The sequence below is a fragment of the Lissotriton helveticus genome, chromosome 4_1 (assembly GCF_964261635.1).
Source record: "Lissotriton helveticus chromosome 4_1, aLisHel1.1, whole genome shotgun sequence".
NCBI lineage: Eukaryota > Metazoa > Chordata > Amphibia > Caudata > Salamandridae > Lissotriton > Lissotriton helveticus.
Genome location: NC_136063.1, coordinates 859,298,230 through 859,313,768, shown reverse-complemented (window position 1 = coordinate 859,313,768; position 15,539 = coordinate 859,298,230).

The window sequence follows — 15,539 nt, the reverse complement described above, 5'->3', positions numbered from 1 at the left end:
ACTGGGTGTGTGAGTAACTCCATGGATGAGTGGCAGTGTGTGAGTGTCTGTATACACTGAGTGTATCTAAGGTTATATTAGAGTCTGAAGAGGTTTATCGTATTAGCACAAGAATGATGTCAAATGAGATGTCATCAGTGATGTCATCAGTGATGTCATTTGAGATGTCATCAGTGATGTCATCAGTGATGTCACTGACCATGTCATGAATGATGTAATATGTGACATGATCAGCAGTGGATTGCGGGTGCGCAATATATAGTTAGTGCAACTAACTATATATGGAATTTCAATGGTTTTGTGTGAGTAAAATAAGGTTTTTTAAATGCTAATTCCTAACTATATATGGTCTATAACCTATGTTTTTTTCAGTGAATTTTCAAGGTTTTGTAAATGCTAATTCCTAACTATATATGGTCTATAACCTATGGTTTTTTCAGTGAATTTCAATGGTTTTTTAATAGCAAATATCATAAGCTGTCGAATGTCAAGTACGTGGTAAGTGAAAACATTTTCGTGTTTATGCACACTGATCTGCTTTGAATGGTGCCCCCCCCCTCATTTCTATTAGGAGTACTCTCTCTTTGCAGATAGTGAAAGGTAGTTAACGCAGGCCTTTGCCCCCGTTGTAATCCGTCGTGCCTGCTTCTCTCTCCATTTGATTGATTGTTATCCAAGTATTTACTGTTTTAGAATTAGTTCTCTTTGGTTCATTCTCTATTTACAAACAAACACAGAGTCGCAATACTCTGTTTAGTCTTTGCAGATAACGAAAAATCGTGTAAAAAAAAAGAAAAGGAATCGAGCAAAATCAGTAGGCCACTAATGGGATCTCTTTTTGACCTCGCTAAAATAGAAACATTAGGAACAACCCCTCATGACAAATACAAAACTAGTGAGATGAACTGAACTCCACACAATGATGGCTGCAAAACAGCTCGGCTCCGCCACCCACCCCGCCCAAAATAACGATAAAGAACGGCTGCCATGATTGGTTGCGGAATGACCACGACGGAGCTACGAAATGGTGCTGCTCTCATGCTAACCCCAGCTTCAGTCTGAAACATCCAGAAACACTGTAGACTACCAATTCGATCAGTTCCGGTAGCGCCCCAATGTAACCCGGTAGAGAAGAACTAGCCCTCCCCTCTTTGACTGATGGTTCTTGTTGCCTGTCCCTTCTGTTGTCATTTAACAGAACTATTTAGCCTGCTGAAAGGGGTTGTGTTCCGACCGCTGGTTGGTGGAGACATTTTGACTATATTCTGGACCTGCGTTGTCGCGTAATGCGTCATATGACGCGCCGCGTTAGCGCATCCGGAAGTCATCCGGGGCGCGCAGCGCGTAACGTAAGCATAACAAGTCATGTGACTTGTTAATAAAACTTTTCATTGGTTCATTTTACTTTTCTTATTGTAATGATGAAAGGCTTGGTCATATGACCTAAAAATTACGCTTTTCATTACTTCCGAACATTATTTTTTCTTAAATATATGTTATAATGTTCCAGGCTAATGTACTTTCCCGGAAATTTTACAACTGTCCTGCAAGTAAAATATATTCTTTTTTCGAGAAAAAGAGCGTTTCTTCGTCCCATGACGGAGCCGTTGAGCAAAAGAGGGTCGACCTGCTGTCTTAGTCGCCGATACGCCTGAATATGAGATTCTTATCGATCACTTTATGTTGCAGGAATAGAAAACACAACAGCCCTTGACCATTTATCTTTACTGCGTTCCTTCGTATTATACCTTTTACCCTTCATGTAATTGGTCTGCTTTATTTCACTTGCCTTTTAATGATTCTAAAACAGTCACTATTATTAAAAACTTTACCAATGTATATACTACTACCATGTTTTCTTTTAAAAACCTTTACTGTGAAAATTTCATTATACAAATACGAGCCTATAACCACGTGGGCCTGCCACAGAGCAAACTGTAATCGTATATGATGAATAGACATTTACACTGTAGAGGAACGTAACGGGCGGGCCATTAGGTTGCAAGAACTAAGGTGTCTAACAGTTACGGAATCGGTGGACGTACATTTTATAATTAAAATACGACAGGGCCAGTTACAATAAAATTATCTAGATATACATTTGCGGGCAAGTACCATGGGTGACGTTAATTCGAACTTTCAACAGTACAGTAATCAATAACACATCAGAACTTAATATCAATAGGGATGTCGAAATAGTCAATCAATTCTCGTCCCCGCCCGCCATGTGCTTCAAAACTGCATACGTATCTCGTGATTTCAAGGTTCTGCAACCAGTACACAACAAGGAGTTACGAGTCCCATTTATTCCGGCGCCATTTTGGGCGAGGACGGGCAGGTCCAGGATATAGTCAAAATGTCTCTACCAACCATCGACTATGATGATGTTTATATGCTGTATGGCTGTTGTAGTTCGGACTGGACTGTTCCCATGGGGCAACAGGGTCAGAGCTGATTTGCATAAAGCCATTATCTGACCCAGGGTGGTGTGGAGTGCAAAAAAACGATGGATTTGGGCCCAGATCTTTTGACTGGGGGAGTGTGTGACATTGATCCACATTCAGTCCATCACTTGTTGTTTTTTGCAATTGCCGCCCTAAGTGCGCTGGGGATGCCCAGACGTGGGTCCCAGGCACTCCACACCACTTGGAGTCAAGCTAGCCGGGCTGAAGAGAGGTGTTACCTCGAAACCGGTCCGGTCCTCGGATGCTTGATTCCGGTCTGGGAAAGATATGGCTGTTGTAGTTCGGACTGGACTGTTCCCATGGGGCAACAGGGTCAGAGCTGATTTGCATAAAGCCATTATCTGACCCAGGGTGGTGTGGAGTGCAAAAAAACGATGGATTTGGGCCCAGATCTTTTGACTGGGGGAGTGTGTGACATTGATCCACATTCAGTCCATCACTTGTTGTTTTTTGCAATTGCCGCCCTAAGTGCGCTGGGGATGCCCAGACGTGGGTCCCAGGCACTCCACACCACTTGGAGTCAAGCTAGCCGGGCTGAAGAGAGGTGTTACCTCAAAACCGGTCCGGTCCTCGGATGCTTGATTCCGGTCTGGGAAAGATATGGCTGTTGTAGTTCGGACTGGACTGTTCCCATGGGGCAACAGGGTCAGAGCTGATTTGCATAAAGCCATTATCTGACCCAGGGTGGTGTGGAGTGCAAAAAAACGATGGATTTGGGCCCAGATCTTTTGACTGGGGGAGTGTGTGACATTGATCCACATTCAGTCCATCACTTGTTGTTTTTTGCAATTGCCGCCCTAAGTGCGCTGGGGATGCCCAGACGTGGGTCCCAGGCACTCCACACCACTTGGAGTCAAGCTAGCCGGGCTGAAGAGAGGTGTTACCTCGAAACCGGTCCGGTCCTCGGATGCTTGATTCCGGTCTGGGAAAGATATGGCTGTTGTAGTTCGGACTGGACTGTTCCCATGGGGCAACAGGGTCAGAGCTGATTTGCATAAAGCCATTATCTGACCCAGGGTGGTGTGGAGTGCAAAAAAACGATGGATTTGGGCCCAGATCTTTTGACTGGGGGAGTGTGTGACATTGATCCACATTCAGTCCATCACTTGTTGTTTTTTGCAATTGCCGCCCTAAGTGCGCTGGGGATGCCCAGACGTGGGTCCCAGGCACTCCACACCACTTGGAGTCAAGCTAGCCGGGCTGAAGAGAGGTGTTACCTCGAAACCGGTCCGGTCCTCGGATGCTTGATTCCGGTCTGGGAAAGATATGGCTGTTGTAGTTCGGACTGGACTGTTCCCATGGGGCAACAGGGTCAGAGCTGATTTGCATAAAGCCATTATCTGACCCAGGGTGGTGTGGAGTGCAAAAAAACGATGGATTTGGGCCCAGATCTTTTGACTGGGGGAGTGTGTGACATTGATCCACATTCAGTCCATCACTTGTTGTTTTTTGTATTTATTAGAGTAACACTCATCTGTCCACATGAAATTAATTTGCCACAATCTAAACATGTCATTTTAATCTTTCCAAAGTTCTTCTAAATATTTGGGACCGTTTCCCTTGCCTCTGAAGCTCTCAGTGCCACTTCTTTGATGAATGTACTAGCAGGTCAGGGGTTCTCCTCCAAATCTCTCTTTTATGCAGCACTATAATTAATTGGTGCCACCTCTCCATATGACGATGCATGGTATAGTTACCACAACTATATTTTTTTTCGGTTCCTCTGGAGAGTTCATCGTGGCAGATGAAGCATGTAACGTACCGGGCATTTACCTTTTTTTGCATGTACAGGAAAGGAAAAAAAAATCGAGCGTCCGAGTTCTAAGGTGTCCCAGGGCCATTTTAGTGGACCAGGCCCAAATCCAAAGAACAGGCCGCCATTTTGAGAGTCCTCTTGCAGCCGCCTGTCGCTGTAGCATCAAGAGCAGCCGAAACTCAGCTGAATGGCAACTGAAACGGTAAAGGGGCCCCCTACTACAGCAGACGAGCCTCCACCTAGGAAGGCCCATTCACGCCGGCTCCCCCCCCCTTCGGGCACCCCACGACGGTATTCGGAGCAGTATTGTAGGATGGCCACACCAGTGCGGCAACCTGCTAGACATCACCTCGGTGGTAACCGAATCTCAACGCCTTGTGGTGTCTTCTATTCAAAAAACATTGTTATGCTGCCTTTGACCTATTCGCCGCAAGTGCGCACACAACTCAACTGCATAGCTTGCTAGACACCACCTCGGTGCCATCCGGATCTTGGAATCTCAGCACCTTTTGGTGTCTTCTCTTCAGAAAATATTGTTGCGCTGCCTTTGGCCCCATTCGCACATCAGTCCGCTACTGACGCCATCTCACAGGCTAATGGGGCGCCCCACGCCGACTTTCAGCATTGTAGAATGACCACACCAGTACAGCAACTTGCTAGACATCACCTCGGTGCCATCCGGATCTCGGCGCCCCACTGCAGATGAAGTGCCTCTCAACTATGAAACCACCACGGTGACATCCGGATCTTGGCGCGTTGTGCTGCCTTCGGCCTATTCGCACATCGGTCCGCTACTGACGCCATCTCACAGGCTAATGGGGCGACCCACGCCGAGTTTCAGCATTGTAGGATGACCACACCAGTACAGCAACTTGCTAGACATCACCTCGGTGCCATCCGAATCTTGGCATCTCAACGCCTAGTGGTATCTTCCATACAAAAAATATTGTTACGCTGCCTTTGGCCCCATTCGCACATCAGTCCACAACTTAGACATCACCTCGGTGCCATCCGGATCTTGGCATCTCAGCGCCTTGTGGTGTCAGTCAGAAAATATTGTTGCGCTGCCTTTGGCCCCATTCGCACATCGGTCCGCTACTGACGCCATCTCACAGGCCAACGGGGCGCCCCACACCGACTTTCAACATTGTAGGATGGCCACAGAAGTGCGACAACTTACTAGACACCACCTCGGTGCCATCCGGATCTTGGCGCGTTGTGCTGCCTTCGGCCTATTCGCACATCGGTCCGCTACTGACGCCATCTCACAGGCCAACGGGGCGCCCCACGCCGACTTTCTCAGCATTGTTGGATGGCCACACCAGTGCGGCAACTTACTAGACACCACCTCGGTGCCATCCGGATCTTGGCGCGTTGTGCTGCCTTCGGCCTATTCGCACATCGGTCCGCTACTGACGCAAACTCACAGGCCAACGGGGCGCCCCACGCCGACTTTCAGCATTGTAGGATGGCCACACCAGTGCTGCAACTTGCTGGACACCACCTCGGTGCCATCCGGATCTTGGCGCGTTGTATTGCCTTCGGCCTATTCGCACATCGGTCCGCTACTGACGCCGCCTCACGTGCCAACGTATTTTCTCCGCATTTTATACCCTATGCCGCATAACAGGTCATGTGACTTGTTTATAAAACTTTTCATTGGTTCATTTTACTTTTGGTTTCCTAATGATGGAAGGCTTGATCATATGACCTAAAAACAACACTTTTCATTGGATGAAAACTTTTTTTTTTCCCCAAACGATGAAAGCCCCACCTTGTTTCTGGATGTTTCAGACTAAACTGGCGTCAGCATGAGAGCACCACCATCTCGTAGCTCCGTCGTGGTCATTCCGCGAGCAATCATGGCAGCCGCTCCCCACCAGAAGCCTGCAGGAGTCGGGGCCCCCAAAACTTTTGATGAATTCTCAAGGCGGAGGGGACGCTTTCGAGAATGGGGTCCAAGACCTAGCAGACAAGCGTCCGATTTCCAAGGTGTCCCAGGGCCATTTCAGTGGACCAGGCCCAAAAAGGAAAGAGCCTGCCGCCATTTTGAGAGTCCTGTGACAGCCGCCTATCGCTGCACCGCAAGAGTGGGCGCAACTCAGCTGAATTGCGGCTTTTGACACAGTGGACCAAAAACGGACGGAATGGCAACTGAAACGGTAAAGGGGCGCCCCACTACAACAGATGACACTCCACCTGGAGAGGCCCGTTCACGCCGCCTCCCCCGGGGCGCCCCACGCCGTTATTCGGAGCAGCATTGTAGGATACCAAAACCAGTGCGGCAACTTACTGGACATCACCTTGGTGCCATCGTTCTGCTGCCTTGGAACTATTCGCACAACAGTTTGCTACTGATGACCCACCCCCCGCGACGCCCCACGCCGTTATTTGCTGGGTGGCAACTTACTAGACATCACTTTCGTGTCATCTAGATTTCGGCGCGTTCTGCTGCCTTGGAACTATTCGCACAACAGTTTGCTACTGATGACCCACCCCCCGCGACGCCCCACGCCGGAAATCTGGACGTTGTGCTGCATTGGGACTATTCGCACAGCCGACCGCTACTTCGTTGTTTTTCCCTAAAAATGTTTATATGTTATTACTATTTTTGTTTTCTTGTATATATTTATAAATTATTAAAGTTTTATAATCTTACTACTTTGTCGGAGTGCTATATATTTTTAATGTGACACATAATTGTAAAAACTTTGATGTACAAAGAGTCATCCCTGGAATCTTCCGCTTCACGCTCGGTCCCCTCCCCAATCACAATACAGGATGGTTTTCAGATAATAGCAACGCTTCTGCTGTGACGGATCTCATCGAGTGTGGGCCTTGATCTACTATAACTCCTTTGAAGAGGGGTGATTCTTTACAGCTGTGGCCATAAACTACATCTGCAGGGCTAGCTGATAGCCTAGGACCGGCCTGGACAATCGGACACAGAGGAAAAGGAGTGTCAGAGGGTGCGGTAGTGAATAGGGCGAAAGGGAGGTGTCGGGCGGGCACAGGGTGTGATTCTCAGGGAAGAGCAGCGCAGATGGGGGGAGGTTTATTACCCATGCATAAGACAGAGAGCGGGGGTGACCACTGCCTGGGTGAGATGCTTGCGAGGGTGGGGAGCCATGCTAAGGATCGACAGCGTGCACAGAGTGGGTCTGGTCAAGGCATCTAAAATGGCTGCCGTGCACGACAAAAGTGTGGCATTTGAAAAAAGACAAGATGGCGCAGACAATGTTTTTCAACACTTCCTGATTTCCTTCGAATCGAACGTTAACAGACGTTGGGGCATATTACCAAAGTTAAGCGATATTTATCCCTAACGATGCATTGCAAAGATTTTTTTACCGTCAGAAATTATCGCAGATAAACCTTGCTATTATCAAGGTTTATCGCAAATACGATAAAAAACGACCGCAATGCATTAATATCGCTGAAAACTCAGCGATATTCATGCATTACCGAGCTAATGCTCTTAGCCATGTTATCCACCTCCCATTGCATAACATGGCTAAGAACTGCTCAGGGCAGCTGTTACTTTTTGGAGATATTCGCGCTTATCTCGAATATTTCCAAAAGTTGATAATAGGAGATAGCGATGTTAGCGACTGTTTCCAGTCGCTAACATCTTGGCATGCCCACTTTGCATGTCATTAGTGATAAATATCACTCACATGCAAAGTGGGGCCCAAGATGGTCGCTATCTCCTACTAGCCGTCGCTAACTGGTGTTAGCAACAGCTAGGTAATACAGATATAATTTTATCTACGCGAAGCGGAGCGCTGTTACAGATATATATCTTGTTTTTGAACGTTAATTTCTCAAAATGCACTGAAGCACATATATTGAGACCTAGCAAAGGCACATCGGGCTACCAGTCCCTAATATTTTACCAAGTTTCGTGCAAATCCATTCAGCCGTTCGATTATTATTATTATTTTTTTTTTTTGCCCCGCGGGGCCCTTTTTAAACCTCCACATCAAACCTAGGGGGTCAGCGAGGTTCTACTATGCCCCCTTATGGTCATTTGCCCCTTCGCTTTGGCCTCCTCTTGTCTCTCGATCCTACCGAGAGACAAGATGGCGGCCGCTACGTACTGTTTGGAATGTTTACAGACACCGGAGAGCCAATCAGCTTCGCTTCGCAAAGCTCCGTAACGCGAAAAGTACGCGAAGCGGTGCGCTGTTACAGATATATATCTTTTTTTGAACGTTAATTTCTCAAAATCCACTGAAGCACATATATTGAGACCTAGCAAAGGCACATCGGGCTACCAGTCCCTACAATTTTGCCAAGTTTCGTGCAAATCCATTCAGCCGTTCGATTATTATTATTATTTTTTTTTTTTGCCCCGCGGGGCCCTTTTAAAACCTCCACATCAAACCTAGGGGGTCAGCGAGGATCTACTATTCCCCCTTATGGTCATTTGCCCCTTCGCTTTGGCCTCCTCTTGTCTCTCGATCCTACCGAGAGACAAGATGGCGGCCGCTACGGACTGTTTGGAATGTTGACAGACGCCGGAGAACCAATCAGCTTCGCTTCACAAAGCTCCGTTGCGCGCAAAGTACGCGTCCTGGGACGCTGCCCGGTCCGCTGTTACAGATATATATCTTTTTTTAAACGTTAATTTCTCAAAATCCACTGGAGCACATATATTGAGACCTACAAAAGGCACATCGGGCTACCAGTCCCTACAATTTTGCCAAGTTTCGTGCAAATCCATTCAGCCGTTCGGGCTAAAAGTGAGGCCAACCGCCCTATGGAAAACTCAATGTTAAAAACACGTTTTGGGACCCCCCTTTTTTCTCGGCCCCCCCTTGACAAACCCCCCCCCCAAATTTTCAAGGGCTGCTCAGAAACAAAATGTGCCATTTTTCTGAAAATTTCAGCCAATTCCGTCCACAAACGCCAAAGTTATTAGACATAGAATTTTCAAAAATCCCATAGAGAAAAAATCCTAACTATATATACCTACTGGCGACCGCCAGTAGGTAATATATATATATATATACCTACTGGCGGTCGCCAGTAGGTATATATAGTTAGGATTTTTTCTCTATGGGTTTTTTGAAAATTCTATGTCTAATAACTTTGGCGTTTGTGGACGGAATTGGCTGAAATTTTCAGGAAAATGGCACATTTTGTTTCTGAGCAGCCCTTGAAAATTTGGGGGGGGTTCGTCCAGTGGGGGCCGAGAAAAAAGGGGGGTCCCAAAACGTGTTTTTAACATTGAGTTTTCCATAGGGCGGTTGGCCTCACTTTTAGCCCGAACGGCTGAATGGATTTGCACGAAACTTGGCAAAATTGTAGGGACTGGTAGCCCGATGTGCCTTTTGTAGGTCTCAATATATGTGCTCCAGTGGATTTTGAGAAATTAACGTTTAAAAAAAGATATATATCTGTAACAGCGGACCGGGCAGCGCACTGGTTCGCGGACTTTTCGCGCAACGGAGCTTTGTGAAGCGAAGCTGATTGGTTCTCCGGCGTCTGTCAACATTCCAAACAGTCCGTAGCGGCCGCCATCTTGTCTCTCGGTAGGATCGAGAGACAAGAGGAGGTCAAAACAAAGGGGGAAATAACTATAAGGGGGCATAGTAGATCCTCGCTGACCCCCTAGGTTTGATGTGGAGGTTTTAAAAGGGCCCCGCGGGGCAAAAAAAAATAATAATAATAATAATTGAACGGCTGAATGGATTTGCACGAAACTTGGCAAAATATTAGGGACTGGTAGCCCGATGTGCCTTTGCTAGGTCTCAATATATGTGCTCCAGTGGATTTTGAGAAATTAACGTTCAAAAAAAGATATATATCTGTAACAGCGCTCCGCTTCGCGTAACGGAGGTTTGCGAAGCTGATTGGTCATTCTGTCACTGGGCTATAGTTGGGCTACATCTGGCTGATATTTGGGCTACATTTGTTTTTTTGTGTGTCTGGCGGCCATCTTTGGGCTACATTGGGCTACATTGGGCTTCATTGGGCTACATTCGGCTAATTAGCAAATAGCTCATCGCAAACTAGGAATGGTAAAGAATCGCTATTTATTCCTTAAAGTTCGCTATTTAGGAAATGCAAATAACTTTGATGATACATATGGCGGTTCATCTCTAACAAGATAAGAAGCATAGGGATACATTTATGATGACTGGCGCATCACCAGGGATGTGTTAGTCATTCTGTGCCGCTGTTCCGTCACCTATGGTGTGCTGCATTTACAATGCGGCGCATCATGGGGCAAAAACAGCACAGATGCGTGATGTATCTGTGCCGTAAAGGTGGCGCATTGCTGGAGTTGTATCGCAAGTGTGATGAAGCTCCAGCAAGGGTCGGGGGTGCCCCTGTCGCAGGGTTTCTGTTCTCACACAGAACTGTGGACAGAGGATTGGAACCTCGGCGAATTAGGGTGTCCCAAAACTCACGTTAGTAATCAAAAACTATTTAGCAAGCTAGGTACAGTGTCACATTGGATATAACAAACTCTCAATGTTTAGACAATCCAGAATATGAACTTATAGTACCTCAGGATACGTGGAACTCATGAACAGCAAGGTAGAGAGGGCTCCACCCTGCTTCTCCCCCTCCCCGCCTCCCTGCCCCATCGTAACTCCCTCCACGGCCCGCGGCTGCTTATATCTCACCCTCCCTAATACACATATTATATTATTTGCTAAGAAGGTCTCTTTGTGTTGGTTTAGGGCGTGCCCATACTTTAGTGTCTTAGATTTGAAGGAATCACATCAGCATACACCAGCTCTCTCTTCATGTGAACCGCATCAACTGTTGTGTATGTGTGTTCGGCAAAGCAATATAAAACCCGCCTCATGCCCAGAATTGGCAGAAGTTGCACTTATGTTATGAGTATGAAGTCGTGGAGATCAGACCTCATAACAATTCTGTATCGTGTTGTTCTTGAAACTTTAGCACTCGCTGTACAGATATAGTTTAACAAGTAAAGCAGATAGTAGACCAATAACATATTATTCTCATGTAAACCACGATGAACTACTAGGTGGAAAGCTAAAGCAACAACTAAGTGTCGTGTGCAGAAGTTGCAAAAAAGGAAAAATGGCGTTTAAACCGGTAATGAGCCCATGCTAACTTAACACGGTGTAAAGATATCCAGGACCTAGATGACACCTCCTCATGATCCGGAAACGAACTGAATAAGATAATAGAAGTGCCATCTCATGAGAGCAGATTGCAAGTTTATATGTGGACGGTCCGCAAGGTAAAGCATTAAAAACTAGGAAAATTTAATGCTAAAGAAAAATAAAACAGCCAAGTACTTTATCGAGTCTTAAGCCAATAGGCAAGGTAAATAATAAAAACTTGACAAATAAGTCAATGAATTGTCAATGAAATGCTAGTACTCAGCATATCAAACATGAAAAAGGTCTATGACATAACTGTGTATGCAAAATAAGCTGCAACAGCCTCCAATAGGAAGTCACCGTCTTCATCCGAAAACAGTTCAGCCATCCAATTTAAAAGCGGAAAAGAACATACGTGCTCTCCCAGCACCGGATCCTCTATCACCATCAGAGGACAGCTCGGTGGGTTTTCAAGAAAGCTCTGTTCCAAGAAAGACTGTGCTGCCGCCAGTAAATTCCAGGGACCAAGTAGTCCATGCATCAATGCCACAGCCATAATCCTTTCGCCAGGACAAACCAACTCGTGAGTAATGATAGGAGTCATCAGCTGATTAAAGTCGACGTCAGGAGAAACCGGTCCGCAGAGACACAAATCAATGGCCCAATCGAAATCACAGGTCAGGCAGTGAAATACAGGCTGGACAGGCTGGACACAGGTGAAGTAGGAGAACCGAAAAGATAATCCATATGCCGTGCTTAATATCGCCAACGGCATTGTGCCATAATATTCTAGCATGCGATTGCGGAACAGTGTCAGCAGCTGCAGGGTCGGAGGTTGCATAGGAGGGACATCCATATTTAAAAATGTAAAAAAGCACAAGAGCGTCCGCTGGTAATGCAAGTAAAAATGCCAATCTACGAACCAGAGTGCAGAAAATACAATGAAAGGAAGCAGGGATGACTCCAAAGATTTTCTCAAATGAAGTCACGAGACCACTGGTAACAACTTTAAAAAAGTGTGCCAGGGATTTTGTGGAGGATGCGTTAAAGATAGTCGGAAACATGTTGCTGAAATTGAAAGGCAAACCTGTGTACGGGTGTTCGCTATGTGAAGTACGAAAGTTTCACGGGCCGAACTCAAGGCCACCTCTCTCTGAGACAAAAGAGCTCTTATTCTTGCCATGCCGTTGAAACGTGTCCCAAGGTTGGTATTTGTGGCCAGATTGAAAACTCCCTATGTTCATGTGTGGGAGGAAATAGAACATTTCTGCAGCAAATAACCCGTTCACTTACTGTTACGATAAAAGGAATACTTTTAATTAACTCAGAACAATCTTCATTATTGAGCATCAAATAACTACCATTTTCCAACAACTTGAACGTGGGGATGATAGCAGGAACTGGCGTGCCTTGCAACACGCAAGCCATATTTGGTCGGTGTTTGTTGCATGAATCGTGTAACTGTATGTGCCTACACATTAGTGAATGATCTGGCGTCTCAGTGCATTCCTCTCCATTCAGATAAACTTCTTGATCATCTTTGAAACATCTGTATGTGTATGGAAGCGACCAGACCTCATGAAGAAAAGCACTACCTAAAGGTTCATAACGACCTATTGGTATATATTTCATACAATTTGAAAACTTATATAAAGCAAAAGGCAGCGTTATTAAACCGTGGATAAGGCATGTTGCCAAAAAACCCGCAATCCTCTGCTGATGATGTCACTGAGCATGTCATGAATGATGTAATATGTGACATCATCAGCAGTGGATTACGGGTAATGGTATCTCTAGTTTACTCCCCTATAGCTGTCTTTCTTTTAACATAAGTGTGTGTTTCCTTCCCTTATACTTACTGTTTTTGGTTCGCTTCCAGTTCGCGTACCAGCGAGCGAACTAGGAAGCGAACTAAGAGAAATAGAGGTTGGCACAGTTCCAAATATTGTACCAATTTTTTAATAACGGGGAGGTAGTTCTGAAAAGAACTTTTTTTTTTATTTTTCTGAACATTTTTTTACTGTTTTTGAATTTTTCGGAACAGTTTTATATTTTTTTGGGTTTTTCTTGGAGGGGGCAATGAAAACGATTCATTGTAAAGGGCTCAACAGGAGCAACAAAACAAAAAAAAGAAGTATTTATTATTTTGGGCGTTTCGGACAAACTTGCATATGATAGTCAATAGCTCTGTTGATCAGAGTGATGCTTTTTTCTCCGTAGGAAATGAATCCATCGCAAAATGCGCAGGTGTGTTTTACATCACCAAATCTCATTTGTATATTTGGCACCATCTCCCTGCCCTCTGGTCCCGTTACTTCCGGTACAACAGATCTTCTGGCCATAATAGGGAGATTATCTAGGTCGTTCCGAAACTGTGCAGCACTGTAGTTGTTAGGATGCCACCTAGTCATATGGCGATGCATTGTGTAGTTTCCGAAACTGTATTTTTTGTCGGTCCCTCTGGACAGTCTATCTTGACATATAAGGCAAGTTACGTATCTTGCATTTACTTTTTTCTGACCTTTGGGAATTTTAAAAAATTGCCAAATGAAGTTTTCTTTCCGGTGAGACGTCCTGGGCTGCTCAGGCAAAAACTGCCTCTCTTCGTGCTCGTCCTCCTGTTCCTCTTCTTCTTCTTCTTGTTGAATTACAACTTGAGCAGGTGGTCCACTCTTCCTTGGATGTGGTGGAGGTGGTGGGGAAGCACCAGCTGAAGCTACTAAAGAAGCCATTGCTCAGTGATCACAAAGGGTCTTTCTCTCACAATGATGAAAGTCAGAGTGAGGAAAGAAGGAGGGATTTTCATCATTTGGGAAAAACAAGAGTTCTCAACCAATCAAAAGTGTTCATTTTAGATTATATGACCTAGTCTTACATCATTAGGAAACCAAAAGTGAAATGAACCAATGAAAAGTGTTATTACCAAGTCACATGACTTGCTGTGTTTACGTTAAGCGCTTTGCAGGGCCTCCCGGTTTGCTTCCAGAAACCTGCGCTTTGCGACTCGCTTCGCGTACCAGTTCGCTAACGTAGCACGTCATATGACGTATCACGCGACAACGTGAAACGTCATGCGGACGGGAGGCGTCACGATGTTGTTTTGTAACGCGGCACTTGCGGTAAAGAAACGTTTACCGTCTCGCGGTCTATTTCGCGGCATCAAGGTCAGCTAACGGGAAGCTTCCCGATTCGCGAAGCGGGAACGAAGAAAAAAAAATATTTAAAAAAAAAATTATTCATAAACATATAAAATATATTTTTGGATTTAAAGAAGAATACATTTTACAGCTACAGATATTAGCTGTTAAAAAACCAATGAAATTCACAGAAAAAACCATAGGTTATAGACCATATATAGTTAGGAATTAGCATTTACAAAACCTTGAAAATTCACTGAAAAAATCATAGGTTATAGACCATATATAGTTAGGAATTAGCATTTAGAAAACCTTATTTTACTCACACAAAACCATTGAAATTCCATATATAGTTAGTGCAACTAACTATATATCGCGCACCCGCAATCCACTGCTGATGATGTCACATATTACATCATTCATGACATGGTCAGTGACATCACTGATGACATCACTGATGACATCTCAAATGACATCACTGATGACAACATCCAGTGACTGTATGTTTCTGTAAAGTTAAAATATGTCTTAGATATTGAAGAATGAGTGGATGTATAAGTGTCTGGATGAAGGATTTAGTAGGTGCGTGACTGACTGTATGAGTGAGTGATTAAATGTGTCTCACTGAATGCATGGGTTAGTGACTAAACTGTCTTAATTTGTGCATCATTATGTCTGTTGTGATGTAAACTGCTGCATGTGTTGATCATTAGCTATACGAGAGGCTATATGTGTTATTAATTGGTTGCCCAAGTATTTCTATGGGAGATTGAGTTTGTGTGGGGGTGGCTGGGAGGTGTGTGACTCTGTGCATAGATGTGTGAGCAGTTGATTCACTAGGTGTATGAGTTCAAGAGTGCATGTGGAAAAAGCTACATGGGCGGTTGACTGTGTGCATGAGTGTATTGATGAGTGAATGGATATCTCAATGCTACATGTCATAGTAAGTACATATGTAAAACACAGTACATGTGAGAGTTGGCATATATAAATAACTGTGCATGAGAGCCACTGAATGTGTGAGTGGCTGTATGGATCATTGTGAACTTGTATCAGGGATTGTATAAGAGAGTAAATATGTGTTAGTATA